Genomic DNA, 19842 nt, shown 5'->3' with positions numbered 1-19842 from the left:
TCTTCGTTCCACTGGAACTTCTCTCCTTGTTTGATTAAGGCGTAGAACGGTAGCGCCTTTTCTCCCAGCCTGGCGACGAATCTGCTTAAAGCTGCAACTCGCCCAGTTAATTGTTGTATTTCCTTCAACTTTGTTGGCTTCCTCATTGTTACGATAGCTTAGATTTTTTCGGGATTTGCTTCAATCCCTCTTGCTGAGACTAGGAACCCAAGAAGTTCTCCCGCAGGGACACCGAAAGAACACTTCGTTGGATTCAATTTGAGACAAAATTTATCGAGGTTGTCGAAGGTTTCCTTCAAGTCCTCGATTAACGTTGCCCCCTTTTTTGATGTTATGACGCCATCGTCAATGTACACTTGTACATTTTTCCCAATTTGTGTTGCTAAGCACTTCTGCATCATCCGCTGATATGTTGCTCCCGCATTTTTCAAACCGAAAGGCATTGTTCTGTAACAAAACACGCCATACGGTGTGATGAACGCTGTCTTGGCTTCGTCATCTTCTTTTAATCTGATCTGGTTGTAACCAGAATATGCATCCAAGAAGGAAAGACGTTCGCATCCTGCCGTGGAGTCGATAATTTGATCGATCCTTTGGAGGGGAAAGTGATCCTTTGGACAATGTTTATTGAGGCACGTAAAGTCGACACACATGCGAAGGACTTTCGTGTTTTTCTTCGGCACCATCACTGGGTTAGCTACCCAGGTGGCCTCTGTAGATATCTCTTTAATGAAACCAGCTTCTCTGAGTCGATCAATTTCTGACAGCATGGCTTTGCGGTTTGGTTCCGAAAAACGCCGCAGAGGTTGTTTGATTGGTCTTGCTATTGGATCCAAGTTTAGGTGGTGCTCGGCAAGTTCCCTGGGTACTCCTGGCATGTCAGCTGGACACCATGCGAAGATTTTCCAGTGCTCACGGAGGAACTCGACGAGCGCGCTTTCCTATGCGAGGTCCATGTTTGTCGCGATGGACGTCGTTTTCTTCGGATCTGTCGGGTGGATCTGCACTTTCTTGGAGTCTTTCGTCGTGTTAAAGGTCGATTCCTTGTTAAATCTCCCTACATCTGGCAGCACATCATAATCAATCATGAGCCTTGACGCCGCGTACTTTGCTTGCATCCCGAAAGTTTCTGATAGTCGATGAAAATCCTTGTCACATTTATCGGCTAGCGCGAAGCTTCCCTTAACTGTGATTGGTCCCTTAGGTCCGGGTAACCTCCATAGCAGATACGTGTAATGTGGTACCGCCATAAACCTCGCGTATGCTGGTCGCCCTAACAAGGCGTGATATTGCGACGGGAAATCCACAACTTCAAACTCCAACCTTTCTATCCTGTAATTTTCTCGGGTCCCAAACTGAACGTCGAGATGAATCCTTCCCAACGGATAGCTCGGCTTCTCTGGTGTGATTCCATGGAAACGCGTGTCAATTGGTTTTAGATTTGCCAGGGATATATTCATCTTCCTCAATGTATCTGCATACATAAGGTTTAGACTGCTGCCTCCGTCTATGAAAACTCGAGATACGTCAAACCCTGTGATGACCGCTGGCAAGATAAGTGCTGATTGCCCTGGTCGAGGAACTTGCTGCGGGTGATCCGTGATTGTGAAGCCGATGTCTTGCCCTGACCAATTTAGGTACTCAACCGTTGGTGGAGGCATCTTCTCTGCCATAAACACTTGCCGCGAGATTACCTTTTGAGCCCTGTTAGATGGCCTAGCTTTCTGAATCATCGAGACCGCGCCATTATTGTTAGGATCAACATATGGAGGTGGTTGTGGTGCTGCCGCTATTCTGAGCTGATGTCGATTTTCGTCCGTGATCGCGGGAGGAGGTGGTAGATGGATCTCGCTCCTAGGCCCTTGAAGGTTTCTATTTGCTGCTTGAGCATTGGCTATCCCTGCTACTCGTAGCATTGCTTGAAAATTACGACAGTCCTTCTGCAGATGTCCTGACTGCCTTCTTCCATTGTTGTCGAGATAAAAATGCATCTGGCATGGCCCCCGTTTATCATATCTTCGGGAGTTACGAAAGGTCTTTGAAACCTTGACCCGCTATTTTGCCTGTTATTTCGGGAATCATCTCTGTTGTCGCTTCGCTGCTCATTACTTCTTTGATATTCATCTCTATTGTTTCCTCCGTTGTTTCCCCAAAAACTAGCCGATATTTGGCCAGGAGCATCGTAATTCGAGAACTGCCGAGAAAATCGCCTTCTATTTTGAAAGTTTCGGCTACGGTCCTCCTCTGGTGACCTGTGTCGCTTATTGTGAACAGCATCTTCTCCGTCTGCCCATCTGTTTGCTATCTCCATCAATGCTGACACTATCCTTGGGTTAGTTCTCCCCAAGTCCTCGACGAAATCTCCTCGCCGTATTCCTGCCACAAACGCATCTATTGCTCTTTCGTCAGATATGTTCTCTGCCGAGTTTTTGATGATGTTCCACCTTTGGATGTACTTTCTCATCGATTCATCATGTTTTTGTCGGCACGACCTCAGCTCTTCAAGTGATGCTGGTTTTTTGCAAGTTGACCGGAAATTCTTGACGAACACATCCTCAAAGCTGTCCCAGCTGTCGATGGATCCCGGAGGAAGTTTCTTTATCCAAGATCTTGCGGCTCCGCTCAAGTGTATCTGAATACTCTGCATTGCTGTTGCCCTGGTGCCGCCAATCAATTTCACCGTCTCTAGATAATCGACTAACCAATCCTCAGGATCTTGCAGGCCATCGAATTTCTTGAAACTATCGGGTAACTTGAACCCTGACGGGACTCGAGTTTTTCGAACCTGTCTCGTAAAACATGGGAGTCCACACATATCTTCCTCGGCAACTTCTGGTGAATGTCGATGTTCACTTCTTTCTTGTCGCGCTCTGTCCACTCTGGCCTGAGTCGTTGTGTCTCTAACTCCACTTGCTCTCGGTGGATCTTGCACTGCTGTAGTAGGTCTCGGACTATTTTTTCTTGCAGTTCCTTCGGGAGGTATAGCTGCGAACGCTGCTCCCATGGCTCCGCATCCTGCCATGGCCATGTTATACAACGCTTCTCTTGGATCTCCGGGAGGTGGTCTGGACGCTAGGTTGAAAGCTTGCGTCGCCATATACCCTGCTTCCGGTGTTTTTGGAATGATATTTCCCCTTGTGTCGATTGACATAAACGACATGTCGAGGTTTTGGATTAGAGTCTCTCTTTCTGCTTCAGGTATGTTTTGCAGCCGAGATCTTGCTCTCCTACGAGCTTCTCTGTGACTGTCTCCCGAAGTTCCTGACTGTTGACTTAGCTCAGCTCTTTGCCTGCTTGATGCGGAAGCTGCCTCCCTTCTTCTGTTCAAAGCAGCTGTCTGTTTTTCCAATTCTCTTCCTGCTCTGGCGAGCCTATATTGATATGCTTGCAGTTCCTCCGCCGTAGCGGTTGTTTCCATTGGTTCAGAACCATCCATAGCTCTCGTAGCTCTATCCCATGCTGCTTGTGGAAGTTGAACTCTGACACGTGGTGTAGGCCCGACATATTTAGTGCCCAAGCCTCGCCTTAGGTCCGAGGGATCGACGTATGGATTTCCCAAATCGTCGAAAGCCTCTGATGTTTCCTCCTGATCACGACTTGCTTCTCCAATGGCATAAACTTGATGATATTTTGGATTTTTTACTTTGTTGGGTTGGGTGACACCATCATATAGATTGGTGAAGACCTTGCCTACGGATGTGGATCTGTCGATGAAGCTGAAGCTGTCGACGCTACTCGAGTCATCGCTTATATCTGAGTTCGCGGATGACCCGAAGGATATGTCGCTGAAAAGCTTGGCGAGTTTTTCACTTGCCCTGGTGCTGATAAAGCGTGGCGACGAAATTTCTTTATCGCTTGACTCTGTTGGCGATGTTGAGTTTGAAATATCGGGATCGACCGCCGATAATCCCGACGAGATCGGAATTTCGAGACGATATGATCCTTCCTTCTCGACGCAGAAGTGGAACTCTCCAAACGTCATCTCCATGGGCTCCTCCAAACGGGAGGGCGGGTGAGGAACAAAATCAACGAGACCAGTTTCGATCTGTTTACCTCTGTCCATGATGTTGCTTGCCACCGACGAAGTCGACGATCTTGAACGTGCCATCGAGATCAGCTCCTTGTCGCCTCTAGATCCCACAGACGGCGCCAGTTGACAAGGTATTAACTTGTTAATGCCTACGGATTGTAGACTAGGGTTTAGTTGGATGTAGAGGGCAAGTAGATCTCGAAGGTTTCAGCCGAAAGGTACTCGACGAATATGAAACTAGGGTTGTGTTGACAATAAAATTCGATCCTTTCTTTGTCCCTCGTCTCCCCCTTATATAGGAGGTGGAGCCGAGGGTTTCGTAATACACAAGTTTACAGAGTCCGGGAGGGTTTCTAACCCGTCCCGCAAGATTACAAGTATCCTTTCCTAATACAACTCTAGCTTTCCTTAACAATATCTTGGGCTTCCGAATCTTCTTATCCTTCGGGTCGTGGGCCTTCAGTAAACCCCGGGTACCATCTTCGGCAGGCCCATTGGGGATGCCTATGTCATCGTTGCTAGTAGAGGCTCTGGCCAAGTTGATACTTGTGACTCCAAGAGGGAGTATTTATGCTCGATAGTGGGTTCATGCCTCCATTAAATCTGGGACAGTGACAGAAAGTTCTAAGGTTGTGGATGTGCTGTTGCCACTAGGGATAAAACATCGATGCTTTGTCTAAGGATATTTGTATTGATTACATTACGCACCATACTTAATGCAATTGTCTGTTGCTTGCAACTTAATACCGGAAGGGGTTCGGATGATAACCTGAAAGTGGACTTTTTAGGCATAGATGCATGCTGGATAGCGGTCTATGTACTTTGTCGTAATGCCCTGATTAAATCTCATAGTACTCATCATGATATATGTATGTGCATTGTTATGCCTTCTTTATTTGTCAATTGCCCAACTGTAATTTGTTCACCCAACATCTGTTTATCTTATGGGAGAGACACCACTAGTGAACTGTGGACCCCGGTCCTATTCTTTACATCTGAAATATAATCTACTGCAATTGTTCTTTACTGTTCTTCGCAAACAAACATCATCATCCACACTATACATCTAATCCTTTGTTTACAGCAAGCCGGTGAGATTGACAACCTCACTGTTACGTTGGGGCAAAGTACTGTGATTGTGTTGTGCAGGTTCCACGTTGGCGCCGGAATCCCTGGTGTTGCGCCGCACTACACTCCGCCACCAACAACCTTCAACGTGCTTCTTGGCTCCTACTGGTTCGATAAACCTTGGTTTCTTTCTGAGGGAAAACTTACTGCTGTGCACATCACACCTTCCTCTTGGGGTTCCCAACGGACGTGTGTCTCACGCGCATCACTCTTCCTCTTAAGGAGAAAGGAAACAATTTCAGTTTTATAATATCACCATCTACATCCTTATACTTTTGCATTTCACAAAGTTCAACAAAATTATTAAGATGGGCAGCAGCATCATCAGAACTAACACTAGAAAATTGCTCTCTCATAACAAGATTTAGTAAAGCAGGTTTAATTTCAAAGAATTCTGCTGTAGTAGCAGGTGGAGCAATAGGTGTGCATAGGAAATCATTATTATTTGTGTTAGTGAAGTCACACAACTTAGTATTCTCAACAGTTCCCATTTTAGCAGTAGTAAATAAAGCAAACTAAATAAAGTAAATGCAAGTAACTAATTTTTTTGTGTTTTTAATATAGAGATCAAGACAGTAAATAAAGTAAAACTAGCAACTAATTTTTTGTGTGTTTTTGATATAAAAGCAAACAAAGCAGTAAATAAAATAAAGTAAAGCAAGACAAAAACAAAGTAAAGAGATTGGATGTGAGAGACTCCCCTTGCAGCGTGTCTTGATCTCCCCGGCAACGGCGCCAGAAAAAGTGCTTGATGTGTGCAGTTAACACACGTCCGTTGGGAACCCCAAGAGGAAGGTGTGATGCGTACAGTAGCAAGTTTTCCCTCAATAAGAAACCAAGGTTTATCGAACCAGTAGGAGTCAAGGATCACGTGAAGGTCGTTGGTGACGGAGTGTAGTGCGGCGCAACACCAGGGATTCCGGCGCCAACGTGGAACCTGCACAACACAATCAAAGTACTTTGCCCCAACGTAACAGTGAGGTTGTCAATCTCACCGGCTTGCTAAAAACAAAGGATTAACCGTATAGTGTGGAAGATGATGTTTGTTTGCGAACAACAGTAAAGAACAATTGCAGTAGATTGTATTTCAGATGTAAAGAATGGACCGGGGTCCACAGTTCACTAGTGGTGTCTCTCCCATAAGATAAATAGCATGTTGGGTGAACAAATTACAGTTGGGCAATTGAAAAATAAAGAAGGTATAACAATACACATACATATATCATGATGAGTACTATGAGATTTAATCAGGGCATTACGACAAAGTACATAGACCGCTATCCAGCATGCATCTATGCCTAAAAAGTCCACTTTCAGGTTATCATCCGAACCCCTTCCGGTATTAAGTTGCAAACAAATGCACAATTGCATTAAGTATGGTGCGTAATGTAATCAACACAAATATCCTTAGACAAAGCATCGATGTTTTATCCCTAGTGGCAACAACACATCCACAACCTTAGAACTTTCTGTCACTGTCCCAGATTCAATGGAGGCATGAACCCACTATCGAGCATAAATACTCCCTCTTGGAGTTACAAGTATCAACTTGGCCAGAGCCTCTACTAGCAACGGAGAGCATGCAAGAACATAAACAACATATATGATAGATTGATAATCAACTTGACATAGTATTCAATATTCATCGGATCCCAACAAACACAACATGTAGCATTACAAATAGATGATCTTGATCATGATAGGTGATGCGTGCAATTAACACACGTCCGTTGGGAACCCCAAGAGGAAGGTGTGATGCAGACAGTAGCAAGTTTTCCCTCAGAAAGAAACCAAGGTTTATCGAACCAGGAGGAGCCAAGAAGCACGTTGAAGGTTGATGGCGGCGAAGTATAGTGCGGCGCAACACCAGGGATTCCGGCGCCAACGTGGAACCTGCACAACACAACCAAAGTACTTTGCCCCAACGAAACAGTGAGGTTGTCAATCTCACCGGCTTGCTGTAACAAAGGATTAGATGTATAGTGTGGATGATGATTGTTTGCAGAAAATAGTAAAGAAAAAATATTGCAGTAGATTGTATTCGATGTAAAGAATAGGACCGTGGTCCACAGTTCACTAGAGGTGTCTCTCCCATAAGATAAATAGCATGTTGGGTGAACAAATTACAGTCGGGCAATTGACAAATAGAGAGGGCATGACAATGCACATACATGATATGATAAGTATAGTGAAATTTAATTTGGGCATTACGACAAAGTACATAGACCGCTATCCAGCATGCATCTATGCCTAAAAAGTCCACCTTCAGGTTATCATCCGAACCCCTTCCAGTATTAAGTTGTAAACAACAGACAATTGCATTAAGTATGGTGCGTAATGTAATCAATAACTACATCCTCGGACATAGCATCAATGTTTTATCCCTAGTGGAAACAGCACATCCACAACCTTAGAACTTTCGTCATCGTCCTGCATTTAATGGAGGCATGAACCCACTATCGAGCATAAATACTCCCTCTTGGAGTTAAGAGAAAAAACTTGGCCAGAGCCTCTACTAATAACGGAGAGCATGCAAGATCATAAACAACACATAGGTAATAGATTGATAATCAACATAACATAGTATTCTCTATCCATCGGATCCCGACAAACACAACATATAGCATTACAGATAGATGATCTTGATCATGTTAGGCAGCTCACAAGATCCAACAATGAAGCACATAAGGAGAAGACGGCCATCTAGCTACTGCTATGGACCCATAGTCCAGGGGTGAACTACTCACTCATCACTCCGGAGGCGACCATGGCGGTGAAGAGTCCTCCGGGAGATGATTCCCCTCTCCGGCAGGGTGCCGGAGGCGATCTCCTGAATCCCCCGAGATGGGATTGGCGGCGGCGGCGTCTCAGCAAGGTTTTCCGTATCGTGGCTCTCAGATCGGGGGTTTCGCGACGGAGGCTTTAAGTAGGCGGAAGGGCAGGTCAGGGGGCCACACGAGGGCCCCACACACCAGGGCCGCGCGGCCAAGGCCTGGGCCGCGCCGCCCTGTTGTGGCGGCGCCTCGTGGCCCCACTTTGTCTCTCCCTCGGACTTCTGGAAGCTTCGTGCAAAAATAGGACCCTGGGCGTTGATTTCATCCAATTCCGAGAATATTTCCTTACTAGGATTTCTGAAACCAAAAACAGCAGAAAACAGCAACTGGCTCTTCGGCATCTTGTAAATAGGTTAGTGCCGGAAAATGCATAAATATGACATAAAGTATGCATAAAACATGTAGATATCATCAATAATGTGGCATGGAACATAAGAAATTATCGATACGTCGGAGACGTATCAGCATCCCCAAGCTTAGTTCCTGCTCGTCCCGAGCAGGTAAACGATAACAAAGATAATTTCTGGAGTGACATGCCATCATAACCTTGATCATACTATTGTTAGCATATGTAATGAATGCACCGATCAAAACAATGGTAATGACATGAGTAAACAAATGAATCATAAAGCAAAGACTTTTCATGAATAGTACTTCAAGACAAGCATCAATAAGTCTTGCATAAGAGTTAACTCATAAAGCAATAAATCAAAGTAAAGGTATTGAAGCAACACAAAGGAAGATTAAGTTTCAGCGGTTGCTTTCAACTTATAACATGTATATCTCATGGATAGTGTCAATGTAAAGTAATATAACAAGTGCAATATGCAAGTATGTAGGAATCAATGCACAGTTCACACAAGTGTTTGCTTCTTGAGGTGGAGAGAAATAGGTGAACTGACTCAACATAAAAGTAAAATAAAGGTCCTTCAAAGAGGAAAGCATCGATTGCTATATTTGTGCTAGAGCTTTTATTTTGAAAACATGGAACAATTTTGTCAACGGTAGTAATAAAGCATATGTATCATGTAAATTATATCTTACAAGTTGCAAGCCTCATGCATAATATACTAGTAGTGCCCGCGCCTTGTCCTAATTAGCTCGGATTAACACGGATTATCATTGCATAACATATGTTTCAACCAAGTGTCACAAAGGGGTACCTCTATGCCGCCTGTACAAGGGTCTAAGGAGAAAGTTCGCATTGGATTTCTCGCTTTTGATCATTCTTCAACTTAGACACCCATACCGGGACAACATAGACAACAGATAATGGACTCCTCTTTTAATGCTTAAGCATTCAACAACAGATAATATTCTCATAAGAGATTGAGGTTTTATGTCCAAACTGAAACTTCCACCATGATTCATGGCTTTAGTTAGCGGCCCAATGTTCTTCTCTAACAGTATGCATACTCAAACCATTTGATTGTGAAAACCGCCCTTACTTCAGACAAGACGAACATGCATAGCAACTCACATGATATTCAACAAAGAGTTGATGGCGTCCCCAGGAACATGGTTACCGCTCAACAAGCAACTTATTAAGAAATAAGACACATAGTACATATTCAATACCACAATAGTTTTTAAGGCTATTTTGTCCCATGAGCTATATATTGCAAAGGCGAATGATGGAAATTTAAAGGTAGCACTCAAGCAATTTACTTTGGAATGGCGGAGAAATACCATGTAGTAGGTAGGTATGGTGGACACAAATGGCATAGTGGTTGGCTCAAGGATTTTGGATGCATGAGAAGTATTCCCTCTCGATACAAGGTTTAGGCTAGCAAGGTTATTTGAAACAAACACAAGGATGAACCGGTGCAGCAAAACTCACATAAAAGACATATTGTAAACATTATAAGACTCTACACCGTCTTCCTTGTTGTTCAAAACTCAATACTAGAAATTATCTAGACTTTAGAGAGACCAAATATGCAAACCAAATTTTAGCAAGCTCTATGTATTTCTTCATTAATGGGTGCAAAGTATATGATGCAAGAGCTTAAACCTGAGCATAACAATTGCCAAGTATCAAATTATTCAAGACATTTTAGAATTACTACATGTAGCATTTCCCGATTCCAACCATATAACAATTTAACGAAGAAGATTCAACCTTCGCCATGAATACTATGAGTAAAGCCTAAGGACATATTTGTCCATATGCAACAGCGGAGCGTGTCTCTCTCCCACACAGTGAATGCTAGGATCCATTTTATTCAAACAAAAACAAAAACAAACAGACGCTCCAAGCAAAGCACATAAGATGTGATGGAATAAAAATATAGTTTCAGGGGGGGAACCTGATAATATTGTCGATGAAGAAGGGGATGCCTTGGGCATCCCCAAGCTTAGACGCTTGAGTCTTCTTAAAATATGCAGGGGTGAACCACCGGGGCATCCCCAAGCTTAGAGCTTTCACTCTCCTTGATCATATTGCATCATTTCCCTCTCTTGATCCTTGAAAACTTCCTCCACACCAAACTCAAAACAACTCATTAGAGGGTTAGTGCACAATAAAAATTTACAGGTTCAGAGGTGACATAATGGACATTGCACAAAGCTACTGGACATTAATGGATCAAAGAAATTCATCCAACATAGCAAAAGAGGCAATGCGAAATAAAAGGCAGAATCTGTCAAAACAGAACAGTTCGTAAAGACGAATTTTAAAGTGGCACCAGACTTGCTCAGATGAAAATTCTCAAATTGAATGAAAGTTGCGTACATATCAGAGGATCACTCACATAAATTGGCATAATTTTCTGAGTTACCTACAGAGAATTAGGCCCAGATTCGTGACAGCAAAGAAATCTGTTTCTGCGCAGTAATCCAAATCTAGTATGAACCTTACTATCAACGACTTTACTTGGCACAACAATGCACAAAAGTAAGATAAGGAGAGGTTGCTACAGTAGTAAACAACTTCCAAGACTCAAATATAAAATAAAAGTACTGTAGTAAAAACATGGGTTGTCTCCCATAAGCGCTTTTCTTTAACGCCTTTCAGCTAGGCGCAGAAAGTGTAAATCAAGTGTTATCAAGAGATGAAGCATCGACATTCTTACCAGGGGTGTTGGGAGTTGCCTCAACAATGCATGTTATCTTATCTATGTAAGTTTCAGAGGTTCCCTTTTCATTACTCTTAGGCTTGCTATTCTCATTAAACAAATTTTCAGGAACAATCCAGTCATAAGTCTTTTCTAGTGCCTCGAACATTCCTGCGAGCTTGCAAGGTATTGATGTCTTAATATCCCCTACATCATTAAGATTATTAGTGTACCTTACTCTCTCCATATCCATCTTTTCAAGGATACTAACAAAATTGGTATAAGAGCCAAGCATATTGTATTTGATAAAGACCTTTCTAGCCTCTCTTGCTACACCACCAAATTCTTTAAGAAGGGTTTCTAAAACAAAATCTTTCTTTTCCCCTTCTTCCATATCACCAAGTGTGAGAAACATGTGTTGGATTATAGGATTAAGATTAACAAATTTAGTTTCCAACATGTGAACTAAAGAAGCAGCAGCAATTTCATAAGTAGGAACAAGTTCTACCAAGTGTCTATCTTCAAAATCTTCAGTGGTACTAACATGAGTGAAAAAATCTTCTATATTATCTCTCCCAATTATAGACCCACGTCCTACCGGTATGTCTTTTAGAGTGTACTTAGGAGGAAACATGATGAAATAAACAAAAAGTAAATAAAGTAAATGCAAGTAACTAATTTTTTTTGTGTTTTTGATATAATGCAGCAAACAAAGTAGTAAATAAAGTAAAGCAAGACAAAAACAAAGTAAAGAGATTGGATTGTGGAGACTCCCCTTGCAGCGTGTCTTGATCTCCCCGGCAACGGCGCCAGAAAATGTGCTTGATGCGTGCAATTAACACACGTCGGTTGGGAACCCCAAGAGGAAGGTGTGATGCAGACAGTAGCAAGTTTTCCCTCAGAAAGAAACCAAGGTTTATCGAACCAGGAGGAGCCAAGAAGCACGTTGAAGGTTGATGGCGGCGAAGTATAGTGCGGCGCAACACCAGGGATTCCGGCGCCAACGTGGAACCTGCACAACACAACCAAAGTACTTTGCCCCAACGAAAAGCTGAGGTTGTCAATCTCACCGGCTTGTCAGTAACAAAGGATTAGATGTATAGTGTGGATGATGATTGTTTGCAGAAAATAGTAAAGAACAAATATTGCAGTAGATTGTATTCGATGTAAAGAATAGGACCGGGGTCCACAGTTCACTAGAGGTGTCTCTCCCATAAGATAAATAGCATGTTGGGTGAACAAATTACAGTCGGGCAATTGACAAATAGAGAGGGCATGACAATGCACATACATGATATGATAAGTATAGTGAAATTTAATTTGGGCATTACGACAAAGTACATAGACCGCTATCCAGCATGCATCTATGCCTAAAGAGTCCACCTTCAGGTTATCATCCGAACCCCTTCCAGTATTAAGTTGTAAACAACAGACAATTGCATTAAGTATGGTGCGTAATGTCAACTATCACTACATCATCGGACATAGCATCAATTTTATATCCGTAGTGGCAACAAGACATCCACAACCTTAGAACTTTCATCACATCGTCCCAGATTTAATGGAGGCATGAACCCACTATCGAGCATAAATACTCCCTCTTGGAGTTAAGAGCAAAAACTTGGCCAGAGCCTCTACTAATAACGGAGAGCATGCAAGATCATAAACAACACATAGGTAATAGATTGATAATCAACATAACATAGTATTCTCTATCCATCGGATCCCGACAAACACAACATATAGCATTACAGATAGATGATCTTGATCATGTTAGGCAGCTCACAAGATCCAACAATGAAGCACATAAGGAGAAGACGACCATCTAGCTACTGCTATGGACCCATAGTCCAGGGGTGAACTACTCACTCATCACTCCGGAGGCGACCATGGCGGTGAAGAGTCCTCCGGGAGATGATTCCCCACTCCGGCAGGGTGCCGGAGGCGATCTCCTGAATCCCCCGAGATGGGATTGGCGGCGGCGGCGTCTCAGCAAGGTTTCCGTATCGTGGCTCTCGGTACTGGGGGTTTCGCGACGGAGGCTTTAAGTAGGCGGAAGGGCAGGTCAGGGGGCCACACGAGGGCCCCACACACCAGGGCCGCGCGGCCAAGGCCTGGGCCGCGCCGCCCTGTTGTGGCGGTGCCTCGTGGCCCCACTTCGTCTCTCCCTCGGACTTCTAGAAGCTTCGTGCAAAAATAGGACCCTCGGCGTTGATTTCGTCCAATTCCGAGAATATTTCCTTACTAGGATTTCTGAAACCAAAAACAGCAGAAAACAGCAACTGGCTCTTCGGCATCTTGTTAATAGGTTAGTGCCGGAAAATGCATAAATATGACATAAAGTATGCATAAAACATGTAGATATCATCAATAATGTGGCATGGAACATAAGAAATTATCGATACGTCGGAGACGTATCAATAGGCAGCTCACAAGATCTAACATGATAACACAATGAGGAGAAGACAACCATCTAGCTACTGCTATGGACCCATAGTCCAGGGGTGAACTACTCACACATCAATCCGGAGGCGATCATGGCGATGAAGAGTCCTCCGGGAGATGATTCCCCTCTCCGGCAGGGTGCCGGAGGCGATCTCCTGAATCCCCCGAGATGGGATTGGCGGCGGCGGCGTCTCTGGAAGGTTTTCCGTATCGTGGCTCTCGGTACAGAGGGTTTCGCGACCAAGGCTTTAAGTAGGCAGAAGGGCTGAGTCGGAGGAGTCACGGGGGCCCCACACGCTAGGGCCGCGCGGGCCCCCCTTAGGCCGCGCCGCCCTAGTGTGGCGGCGCCCCGTGGCCCCACTTCGTTTCTCCCTCGGTCTTCTGGAAGCTTCGTGGAAAAATAAGCCCCTGGGCGTTGATTTCGTCCAATTCCGAGAATATTTCCTTACTAGGATTTCTGAAACCAAAAACAGCAGAAAACAGCAATTGGCTCTTCGGCATCTCGTCAATAGGTTAGTGCCGGAAAATGCATAAATATGACATATAATGTGTATAAAACATGTGAGTATCATCGTAAAAGTAGCATGGAACATAAGAAATTATAGATACATTTGGGACGTATCAAGCATCTAAGGTAACCTCTGCGACAAATTGTGTTTTTAAGGAAAATTATGATGTTGATGCTTCATCTCTTGATAATACTTGATTCACACTTTCTGCGCCTAGCTGAAAGGCGTTAAAGAAAAGCGCTTATGGGAGACAACCCATTATTTTACTTCTGCACTTTTGTTTTATATTTGAGTCTTGGAAGTTGTTACTACTGTAGCAACCTCTCCTTATCTTTATTTTATTGCATTGTTGTGCCAAGTAAAGTCTTTGATAATAAGGTTGATACTAGATTTGGATTGTTGCGCAAAAACAGATTTCTTGCTGTCACGAATTTGAGTAGAACTCTCTGTAGGTAACTCATAAAAATCTGCCAATTTACACGCGCGATCCTCAGATATGTACGCAACTTTCATTCAATTTGAGCTTTTTCATCTGAGCCTGTTAAGTGCCCCTAAAAAATTCGTCTTTACGGACTGTTCTGTTTTGACAGATTCTGCCTTTTATTTCGCATTGCCTCTTTTGCTATGTTGAATGGATTTCTTTGTTCCATTAACTTTCAGTAGCTTTGGGCAATGTCCAGAAGTGTTAAGAATGATTATGTCACCTCTGAATATGTGAATTATTGATTATGCACTAACCCTCTAATGAGTTTGTTTTGAGTTTGGTGTGGAGGAAGTTTTCAAGGATCAAGAGAGGAGGAGGATACAATATGATCAAGAAGAGTGAAAAGTCTAAGCTTTGGGATGCCCCTGTGGTTCATCCCTGCATATTTCAAGAAGACTCAAGCATCTAAGCTTGGGGATGCCCAAGGCATCCCCTTCTTCATCGACAACTTATCAGGTCACCTCTAGTGAAACTATATTTTTATTCAGTCACATCTTATGTGCTTTACTTGGAGCGTCTGTATGTTTTTATTTTTATTTATGTTTGAATAAAATCGGATCCTAGCATTCTTTGTGTGGGAGAAAGACACGCTCTGTTGTTTCATATGAACACTGGTATTCTTAGCGTTAGTTTTAATGTTCATGGCGAAGGTTGAAACTGCTTCGTTGATTGTTATTTGGTTGGAAACAGAAAATGCTTCATGTGGTAATTGGTATATTGTCTTGAATAATTTGATACTTGGCAATTGTTGTGCTCAAATAGATCATGTTTAAGCTCTTGCATCATGTACTTTGCACCTATTAATGAAGAACTACCATAGAGCTTGTTGAAGTTTGGTTTGCATGATTGGTCTCTCTAAAGTCTAGATATTTTCTGGTGAAGTGTTTGAACAGCAAGGAAGACAGTGTAGAGTCTTATAATGCTTGCAATATGTTCTTATGTAAGTTTTGCTGTACCGGTTCATACTTGTGTTTGCTTCAAACAACCTTGCTAGCCAAAGACTTGTACTGAGAGGGAATACTTCTCGTGCATCCAAAACCTTGAGCCAAAACCTATGCCATTTGTGTCCACCATACCTACCTACTATGTGGTATTTCTCTGCCATTCCAAAGTAAATTACTTGAGTGCTACCTTTAAAAATTTCATTCTTTGTCTTTGCAATACATAGCTCATGGGAAAATAGCCTTAAAAACTATTGTGGTAAAGAATATGTAGCTTATGTATCTTATTTCTTATAAGTTGCTTGTTGAGCGGTAACCATGTTTCTGGGGACGCCATCAACTATTACACCTTTGTTGAATATCATGTGAGTTGCTATGCATGTTCGTCTTGTCTGAAGTAAGGGTGATTTATCATGATCAAATGGTTTGACTATGCATATTGTTAGAGAAGAACATTAGGCCGCTAACTAAAGCCATGAATCATGGTGGAAGTTTCAGTTTGGACATTAATCCTCAATCTCTTATGAGAATATTATCTCTTGTTGAATGCTTATGCATTAAAGAGGAGTCCATTATCTATTTTCTATGTTGTCCTGGTATGGATGTCCTTAGTTGAGATCTATCAAAAACGAGAAATCAAATGCGATCTATCTCCTTAGACCTTTGTACAGGCGGCATAGAGGTACCCCTTTGTGACACTTGGTTGAAACATATGTTATGCAATGATAATCCATGTAAATCCAAGCTAATTAGGACACGGTGCGAGCACTATTGGTATTCTATGCATGAGGCTTGCAACTTATAGGATGTCTTATGCATAATACATATGAATTATTACTACCGTTGACAAAATTGTTTCTATGTTTTCAAAATAAAAGCTCTAGCACAAAAATAGTAATCCATGCTTCCCTCTGCGAAGGCCCATTCTTTTACTTTATGTTGAGTCAGTTTACCTACTTCTTTCTATCTTAGAAGCAAACACTTGTGTCAACTGTGTGCATTGATTCCTACATACTTGCTTATTTGCATTCATCATATTACTTTGTGTTGACAATTATCCATGAGATATACATGTTGAAGTTGCAAGCAACCGCTGAAGCTTATATCTTTCTTTGTGCTGCTTCAAAACTTTCTACTAAGAATTTATTGCTTTATGAGTTAACTCCTATGCAAGACATATTGATGCTTGTCTTGAAAGTACTATTCATGAAAAGTCTTTGTTATATGATTCGGTTGTTTAATCATTGTCTTTACCATTGCTTCGAATCACTTCATTCACTTCATATGCTTTACAATAGTATTGATCAAGATTATGATAGCATGTCACTTCAGAAATTATCCTTGTTATCGTTTACCTACTCGAGGGCGAGTAGGAACTAAGCTTGGGGATGCTTGATACGGCCCAAACGTATCTATAATTTCTTATGTTCCATGCTAGTTTTATGACAATACTCACATGTTTTATACACACTTTACATCATTTATATGCATTTTCCGGCACTAACCTATTAACGAGATGTCGAAGCGCCAGTTCCTGTTTTGTGCTGTTTTTGGTTTCAGAAATCCTACACAGGAAATATTCTCGGAATTGGACGAAACGAACGCCCAGGGTCTTATTTTTCCACGGAGATACGAAGTGGGGCCACGAGGTGGCGACACCACAAGGCAGCGCGGCCAAGGAGGGGCCCGCGCCGCCCTATGGTGTGGGCCCCTCGAGCGCCCCCCGACTCTGCCCTTCCGCCTACTTAAACTCTCCGTCGCGAAAACCCTATTACCGAGAGCCACGATACGGAAAAAGTTCCAGAGACGCCGCCGCCGCCAATCCCATCTCGGGGGATTCAGGAGATCACCTCCGGCACCCTGCCGGAGAGGGGAATCATCACCGGAGGGCTCTACATCACCATGCCCGCCTCCGGATTGATGTGTGACTAGTTCATCCTTGGACTATGGGTCCATAGCAGTAGCTAGATGGTTGTCTTCTCCTCATTGTGCTATCATGTTAGATCTTGTGAGCTGCCTATCATGATCAAGATCATCTATTTGTAATGCTACATGTTGTGTTTATTGGGATCTGATGAATATTAAATACTATGTCATGTTGATTATCAATCTATCATATATGTGTTGTTTATGTTCTTGCATGCTCTCCGTTGCTAGTAGAGGCTCTGGCCAAGTTGATACTTGTGACTCCAAGAGGGAGTATTTATGCTCGATAGTGGGTTCATGGCTCCATTGAATCTGGGACAGTGACAGAAGTTGTAAGGTTGTGGATGTGCTGTTGCCACTAGGGACAAAACATCAATGCTTTGTCAAAGGATATTTGTGTTGATTACATTACGCACCATACTTAATGCAATTGTCTGTTGTTTGCAACTTAATACTGGAAGGGGTGCGGATGCTAACCCGAAGGTGGACTTTTTAGGCATAGATGCATGCTGGATAGCGGTCTATGTACTTTGTCGTAATGCCCTGATTAAATCTCATAGTAGTCATCATGATATGTATATGCATCTCTATTTGTCAATTGCCCAACTGTAATTTGTTCACCCAACATACTATTTATCTTATTGGAGAGACACCACTAGTGAACTGTGGACCCCGGTCCATTCTTTTACATCTGAAATACAATCAACTACAATCTCTGTTCTCTGTTGTTCTTCACAAGCAAACATCATTCTCCACACCATACGTTTAATCCTTTGTTTACAGCAAGCCGGTGAGATTGACAACCTCACTGTTAAGTTGGGGCAAAGTATTTTGATTGTGTTGTGCAGGTTCCACGTTGGCGCCGGAATCCCTGGTGTTGCGCCGCACTACACTCCTCCACCAACAACCTTCATGTGGCCTTCATCTCCTACTGGTTCGATAACCTTGGTTTCTTACTGAGGGAAAACTTGCTGCTGTACGCATCACACCTTCCTCTTGGGGTTCCCAACGGACGTGTGCTTCACGCGTTATCAGTGACATGTGCTAGCCAATGCTTTTAAGTGTACTCCTTAGTGGAAATTCGAAATTTTCCTCATCTAAGGACTTAAACTTCTCGCCAGCCCCCAGAATTTTGAATTTCCGGCTAACTTCTGCTTGCTTCACAGAACACTCGGAAGCTGCACGAGGATCTGCGCGTTCATGTGCTGGAGCAAATGACAGAGATAGAAGGGTTGCGCCAGAATGCTGAAAATAGCCGGCAGGCTTTGCTACTCCTGGAGAATCGATTGAAAGGTAGGAAATCCGGGTTGCTCTCGTATCTTATCATGAGCAATCATGACTTGTAATTTGTGCGATTTTCCGTCTACAGAAGAAACTGCTAAGCGCCCCGCCGTCGACGCCATGTCCACCAAGATTCAAGTGCTAGAGGCGGAGAATGAATCTCTCAAGAACTTCTTGAAAGAATCCTCCGAGAAGGAGGCTAAGGAGAAACATACCCGCGACATGGCGGAACTTGCTGACAAACTTAAGAAGAGCCAGCAAAGGGTGGCATCCTTGGCGGAAAAAAATAAGAGCCAGGAGGCGGAGGCCATTGATAAGATGATCTTCCGTAAGAACCTTTTTCTGTTTAACTCCGGCTTCCTCATGAATTGCTCTGTCCGCGGAAGAACCTGATCATGCTATTTCGCAGCAAGCCTTGGCTTCGAATGGACCAAGGATTCAACCCTCACAAGGACGAAGGCATATGATGAAGCGCGAAGCTCGATTGATGACCTCTTCGAGGCATGTCACGGAGTTGCCAAGGCCTTAAACCTGAAGAGAGCCAAGACGACGGTGATTGACACCATGTCGAAGCTTATGAAGCAAGTGCCGGATCTCATCAAGGACTGGCAAGAATCTTCAGCCCGCGGAGTTGCTTCTCTCGTTCTGGCCACCTGCAAAGCGCATTTCCCAACCATGAGGTTTGCGGATGTTGCACGCGGAGCTCCCAAGGGTACCAACATGAAAGTCCTTCTCGCGGAGACCCGAGGATACGATCGCCTCTTTGTTGGACGAGTTAACCACTCGTTCTGGTACAACAAGCATGATCTTCCCGAGGGCTTCTCTAACGCGGAGGATGAAGAAGAAGAAGGTGTCGAGGAGGGTGATACGTCCAAAACGTATCTACTTTCCCGAACACTTTTGCTATTGTTTTGCCTCTAATTTGTGTATTTTGGATACAACTAACACGGACTAACGCTGTTTTCAGCAGAACTGTTCTGGTGTCTCGTTTTTGTGCAGAAATCCAACTTTCGGGAAAATCCTCGGAATTTATGCAGAAGGCCCTATTTTCCCAGAATAATGACGGAGCCAAAAGGACAATTAAGGTGGAGGCCCGAGGGCCCCACACCATAGGGCGGCGCGGCCTAGGGGGGCCCGCGCGGCCCTGTGGTGTGGCCCCCTCGGCCGGCCTCCGACGCCCTCCTTCGGACTATTTATCGGCCTCGACC

Source organism: Lolium perenne, chromosome 1, assembly GCF_019359855.2.
Source record: "Lolium perenne isolate Kyuss_39 chromosome 1, Kyuss_2.0, whole genome shotgun sequence".
NCBI lineage: Eukaryota > Viridiplantae > Streptophyta > Magnoliopsida > Poales > Poaceae > Lolium > Lolium perenne.
This window is presented reverse-complemented; position numbering follows the sequence as displayed.